The sequence below is a fragment of the Podarcis bocagei genome (genome assembly GCF_964188305.1).
Source record: "Podarcis bocagei genome assembly, chromosome: 5".
Classification (NCBI taxonomy): Eukaryota; Metazoa; Chordata; class Lepidosauria; order Squamata; family Lacertidae; genus Podarcis; species Podarcis bocagei.
In genome coordinates, this window is record NC_138129.1 from 102,924,182 (window position 1) to 102,930,941 (window position 6,760).

At 43.7% G+C, this 6,760-nt stretch overlaps 1 long non-coding RNA gene across 2 annotated transcripts; it reads right to left on the minus strand.

Moving 5' to 3' along the window:
• Positions 1-1,975: 1,975 nt before the first annotated feature.
• On the minus strand, positions 1,976-6,056 carry LOC308586629. 2 transcript variants are annotated; one of them, XR_014007979.1, is made up of 2 exons: positions 5,988-6,056; positions 1,976-2,163 (listed from the first exon to the last, which is right to left on the minus strand). It is a non-coding gene; the product is annotated as an uncharacterized lncRNA (long non-coding RNA). The 2 variants fall into 2 exon arrangements; XR_014007980.1 differs by lacking the exon at positions 5,988-6,056 and adding an exon at positions 5,814-5,968.
• Between the last annotated feature and the right edge of the window lie 704 nt (positions 6,057-6,760).

Genomic DNA, 6,760 nt, shown 5'->3' on the forward strand with positions numbered 1-6,760 from the left:
GTTGGCTTCATCCATGGGCATAGCCAGCATTTTTGTTAGTGGGGGCAGGCCTTTTGTTAGGTGAGAACCTCAGTTAGGTGAGAACCTCAGTTAGCTATGTATTTTTATTTATTTTTATTTAGTTGGCCCCCCTTGGCCACATCCATGGCTCCATCTATCATAACATTTTGGAAAGGCCCTGACCCACCCACCCCAACACTGATGTTGATTTTCTGAGATATCAGGCGCTCAAGCACAAGATTCCACCTAAACATTAGGAAGAACTTCCTGACAGTAAGAGCTGTTTGACAGTGGAATTTGCTGCCAAGGAGTGTGGTGGAGTCTCCTTCTTTGGAGGTCTTTAAGCAGAGGCTTGACAACCATATGCCAGGAGTGCTCTAATGGTGTTTCCTGCTTGGCAGGGGGTTGGACTCGATGGCCCTTGTGGTCTATTCCAACTCTAGGATTCTATGATTCTAAGTCAAACATAAAGAATCGCTGCTGTTTCTTTTTGTGTAGCCTGTTTAGACTGGAAATTTGCCTCAGTTTTTTTATTCTCTAAGGAAGGTTCTGTAAAGTGCAGGATAATGTAGTAGCTCACAGCATGGCAGGATGATCCCAAGAAGCTCAGTTAGTTGGGGACATAGGCATAACCAGGGGGTGAAGCGGCCACCCCTAAATCAAGTAAATAAATAAAAATACAGAGAGTCTGATATTCCAGATGCAATCACACTTCTTCCTTAGGGCAGCCTCCTATTCATTTATTTCTTGTTGAAAGATAAAGAAGTGTTTTGCAGTGTAGCAGGAACCCCCCCACCCCAATCATTCTGTTTGTACAAACTTCACACACACTCACACTCACACACTACATACGCCACATTTCTGTTATAAATTCATAGAAAATCAACCATACATCGGATTTGCACTGTTCCATTTTATTTTACTCCATGTGACAAAGACTATCAAAGGGGGTGGCTTGGTTCTGGTCAGCCATAATCCCTTCACCATCCCAGCACATCCACAGGAGCCCTGCCCAGTTGCTATGTCAGCCCTGATAATCCCAGACAGAAGACAATCAAAATCACAAAGAACAGTGGATGGATTCAGCACAGACTGAAACAAAGGACAATAATCAGATTTTCCCTCTGGGGGCAGGAAACTGCAAACTCCCCTTTGTCACCTGGAAAGTACTCATGGGGAGGGGGAAAGGAGGAACCAGCCAGGTGACAGGACACTCAGGTTACCACCACAACTCCTCCTTCAACCCCTCCTTATACATCGGATTTGCACTGTTCCATTTTATTTTACTCCATGTGACAAAGACTATCAAAGGGGGTGGCTTGGTTCTGGTCAGCCATAATCCCTTCACCATCCCAACTTAGTTGGTCTTTAAGGTGCTACTGGAAGGAATTTTTTTTATTTTGACTATGGCAGACCAACACGGCTACCTATCTACTACCCTCCTTTCTGTAATGTATGCATGATGTCAACCCCTTCTGTAATGTATGCATGATGTCAACCCCTCCTTTCTGTAATGTATGCATGATGTTTCTGGGGGTGGGCTTGACCTAGAGGAGGGGAATTTCAAAAGTTTTTATAAGGTCTTGCAGGCCATTGTTCTGGGTCTTTCCTCTCTCTTGCAAGTGAAGGGAATACCCTGTTGCAACAGTTCAATAAAGGCCAAGCCTACAGGCTGCTGTTTTGCTCCAAGTTATCCTGGTTGGTGTCTTTGCTTTTTGTCCAAGGGAGCCCTCAGATTTTTCCGTTAACAGCAGAAACTAGCAACAACCTTATATATCAAGAAGACACATGTAGTTCATAGTAACTGTCTTTCAGGGCAGTTTGTCTAGGAACAAAATCAAGTGTTGCTATGAACAGTGACTAGTCACTAGAATAATAAAATGAAAGCTGGAGGTGGGGTTCGGGGTGGGGTTAGTCTTTCTTTAAACAAACATGTAAGTATGGATGCTAAGCAGAAGAAGAAGTAAGACAAGCGTTTCTGTGGGGGAGGGAGTTTATTGACTGCTCAGATATAAGACTCACAACATCATTTTATAACCAAAGAAAGTGCCTTTATGTGACCATTAAAACAAATCAACTGGAATTACCGGTATATTCACAGAAAGCCTTTAGCAGAATCATTTCCTGTCCTCGGAATCCAGCTGGAAGTGTTGGGCGAGCCAACTGCATAATCAAAAAGGCCAGTAAGTTACTGTGAGACAAACAGAGGAAGCTGTGTTCCTTTTCAAATCTGTCTGTCAACAGTCACACACACCAAGCAAAAGCCACCCATAACAGACGTTTTCCTTGATAAATGGGAGAACTGTCTGATAATCAACAACCATATCATTTTATCCAGTCAAAATAAAAAAAAAAATTTCAGTAGCACCTTAAAGACCAACTAAGTTAGTTCTTGGTATGAGCTTTCGTGTGCATGCACACTTCTTCAGATACACTGAAACAGAAGTTGCCAGTTGCAACTTCTGTTTCAGTGTATCTGAAGAAGTGTGCATGCACACGAAAGCTCATACCAAGAACTAACTTAGTTGGTCTTTAAGGTGCTACTGGAAAAAAAATTTTTTATTTTGACTATGGCAGACCAACACGGCTACCTATCTACTACTGGAACCATTTTATCCAGTAGTATTAGTTTGATCTGACGGAAACTGCACATTTCCCGAGAAGCACTGAAAGAATGCTTCATTTAACTACAAAACCCCAAATCTGGGATCCCATCACAACTGATGTTTGGTAAAAGTTTTGCAGCAAAACCCCCACATTTTGTAACACCCCATAGAGTAATTGATACATCAAACCGGGGTTCATAATTAATATCCAAAACCCAACATTGTCCGGTTCACTCCAAACTGGTGCCAAAGTCTGGCAAAAGTTTTGTAGCATTTTGCCAGACATTGTAGAATTTTTTTAGCATTTTGCCCGACAAACCAAGTAAGTGACAGGGGTCATAAGGTCACCCCAAGACCCAACATTGCCTGATTCACTCCAAATCAAGGCCAAAGTCTGGCAAAATGTTTGCAGTAAAAACCGCATGTTTTGCAGTGCCCCCCAAACGGAGTGGTTCCTAGCACATCAGGAGGAAGAGTCAAGACAACCAAAAATGGATAAATAGGTTGTATTTATTAAATATAACAACTTGAGGATCGGCAAAACTAGTCAGATTCGACCAATGTAACCAAATCAAATTACTGGTAAGTCTGGGCAGGTGTGCTTGTTCACCTCCACCCACAAACACGCAAGTGCTCAAACAGAGCTCTTTGCAGATCCTTAAGAATCATGTCACAACCCAAATCAGAAAGATGCATACCACCAGGTCTATACAACTGTGGGGCACAGAACATAATTCTGCCATGAGGGATATAAGCACCCACATTTTCAAACACAAACATCGTTGTAGAATGATTAGCTTTATGTCTTGCCCATCCACCTTCTTAGGAAGGCTGCCCCCACTCCATAAGCACCTCTACAACATTCCAAACCAAACTATGATAAACTCAGGGATGAGGAAGCACAGCTGATATTTAGTGATCTCAACTGAATTTACCTCACCAGATTGTTATCCCCAAGATGGATGACCAGAATATCAGGGTTAGGGTTAGGGCTAGGGCAGGGGATAGGTGGACGTTCAGGGTTAGGGTTAGTGCCTGAGGTTTTTTTTTCCATGCTTTTTAAGCTTCTAATGATATTGCTTCATTTTTATGAGACTGGATAATTCCAAAAAGTAAGCAAACTACCTGAAACGTAGCAAAACAAAGAGAAATGTGAAAACCAAAAGTGAGATACCAGAAACCCAACAAGGAAGGAATTCATGAAAAAGGAAAATTGCCAGACAGAGACTTTAATCAAATCATTACCAAATTCACCAGAATCCCAAAACCAATTGAAAAGAAGCAGAAATGTGAGAAGCAGAAGAAATACCACCAGAAACCCCCCAAAAGAGGGGGAAAGTAAATTGCGCAGAAACCCCAAAGCCAGTTAAACCTTAGTTTTGCATGGTGTGGGGGTGATTTTGCTTTTCCCTGAGATGTTTACTGCGTGAGTTTCTTGAATTTCTATTCAATTGGTTTTCTCATCTTTGGTGGATGTGGTTTGTTTCTGTTGTTTCTGGTTTGTTTTTGGGATTATGTTGAATTTTTTCTGTGGTTTTCGTTTCATAGATTCTTTTATATAAATTACAATTGTGAAATATACTCAGAGTCTTGTATGTATTTCATGCTCTTTATTGCCCCCCCCCCACCTCAGGCTTTTATATACATTATTTACACAATGAGTCCCGTCTGACTGGCTAACTCTGCTTCCCTCTTGGAGCCTGATTGGCCTGCAGGAAAAGACCAATCAGTTGTTGCATTCTAGGATCCAAGGTTAGTACATAACAGATTGGGTGCTGGATTTATGGTGAGTTTGCTTCATTTCTAGGTTTTTTGGGTTTTGCACCTTTGAGAATATTAATTTGTATGAGATCTGATAATCCCAAGAATAAAAGGAAAACCACCAGAAATGAAGCAAAACCACCAGAAATGTCTAATGACCATTCCAACAATGAAGTCAACCACTAAAAACACAAAAACCTACTGAAAAGAAGCAGAAGAACCATGTAAAAGCAACATCAATGGAAACTGACAAAGAAGCCAACCAACCCCAAACAAAGCAGATTCACCAGAAACCCCCAAAGCATTCAAAAGTATTACCACCAGAATGCAAAAACAAGAAAACTTCTCAAAAGCAGCAATAAAGCAAAAGTCCAAAAAACAAGCTAAACCAATGGAAAAGAAATGAAGCCAGCTGCAAACGAAGCACATTCACCAGAAACCCAAGACTAAGTGAAAACTAGTATGCTGTGTTGGTTAATTTCTGTTGCTTGAAGTGCTTTTGGACTCCCACAAATTGCATGCTTGTTGAGTTTCTGGTTTTGCTTTTTAAAAACTGGTTTCCAGTTTCTTGTGGCATTGCTTTGTAATTGGTGGCTTTACTGCTTTTTTGTTTTCTGCTGATTTGTTTAATTTGGGGTGGTTTTGCTTGTTTTTTGCATTTAATTGTTTTGCTTCTTTTACTTTGAATGGTTCTGCGGTTTTGGGTGAGATTGTTTCTTTTCCATTGATTTGGCTTGGTTTTCATGTCATTTTGGGAATATTTCTTGGTTTTTGTGCTTCTGGTGGTATGTCTTCAATTTTTTGGCATAACCAAGCCAAAACACCAGAAACACAGAAACAAATCATAAAGAAGCAGAGCTACCAGAAATCCAAAGCAAATTAATCAGAAATCCAAACAACCTATGAAGATGATGCAATACCAAAAGAAACACAAAAGCCAATTAAAAAACTGCTAAATGAAGCAACACCACAAGAAACAAAGAAAGCCTCATGACCTACGAAATGAAGCAATAACACAAAACACCACAAAAAGAAGCAAAGCGTTTAGGATTAGGTTTGGGTAAAGGTTAGGGTTACAGTGAGAGTTGGGTTTGAGTTGGATTAGGATTAGGAGTTAAAGTTGGGGTTGAGTTACGGTAAGAGAAGAACAGCAGAAGGAGAAATATAATTTTATTACTTAGGGTTAGGGTTAAATTAGGTTTAGACTGAGGCTTAGGTTTGGGTTAAGTTTAGGGTTAGAGTGAGGATTAGGTTTGAGTTAGGGTGAGCACTAGGGTTAAGGTTTGGTATTGGGTTGGATGTGAGTTAGGGTAAGAGAAGAACAGCAGCAGGAGCAATATAATTTTATTATTTATACTCCACCCAAGTCACTTGTGGCCGCTTTCAATAAAAGGTAAAAACATGAGCGCACTCTAAGTGAATGCTCATGAATGTAGAAACTCTTACTTCCCATAGAATTCCCAAAGAAGACCTGGGAATTGTAGCTCTGAGCTTCTTTGCAGAGGGTTGGACTAGATGACCCTTGGGTTCCCCTTCCATCTCTACTAGGATGCTCCCTGTCTCACTCTCACTCACTCACTCACTCACACACTAATCCTCTCCTTTTCCTGGCAGTTTCACCTTTTTCTGCACTCCTAGCACGGAAGGGCAGAAGAGGCTGTGCTACCGCCATGTTGGGCGAGGGCAGGGGTACCCGGAAGGAGGTGCCACCGGAGGAGAGGCAGGAGGACAGGAAGGGGAGGGAAACGGGCGGAAGAGCCTGTGCTGCCGCCATCTTGGGCGAGGGCAGAGGTACCGGAAAAAGATGCCACCGGAGGAGAGGCAAGAGGACAGGAAGGGGAGGGAAACGGGCGGAAGAGCCTGTGCTGCCGCCATCTTGGGCGAGGGCAGTGGTACCGGAAGGAGGTGCCACCGGAGGAGAGGCAAGAGGACAGGAAGGGGAGGGAAACGGGCGGAAGAGCCTGTGCTGCCGCCATGTTGGGCGAGGGTAGGGGTACCGGAAGGAGGTGCCACCGGAGGAGAGCCAAGAGGACAGGAAGGGGAGGGAAACGGGCGGAAGAGCCTGTGCTGCCGCCATCTTGGGCGAGGGCAGGCGTACCGGAAGAAGGTGCCACCGGAGGAGAGGCAAGAGGACAGGAAGGGGAGGGAAACGGGCGGAAGAGCCTGTGCTGCCGCCATCTTGGGCGAGGGCAGGGGTACCGGAAGGAGGTGCCACCGGAGGAGAGGCAAGCTGACAGGAAGGGGAGAGAAACGGGCGGAAGAGCCTGTGCTGCCGCCATCTTGGGTGAGGGCAGGGGTACCGGAAGGAGGTGCCACCGGAGGAGAGGCAAGAGGACAGGAAGGGGAGGGAAACGGGCGGAAGAGGCACTGCGACGTTGGGCCAGCAGAGACGT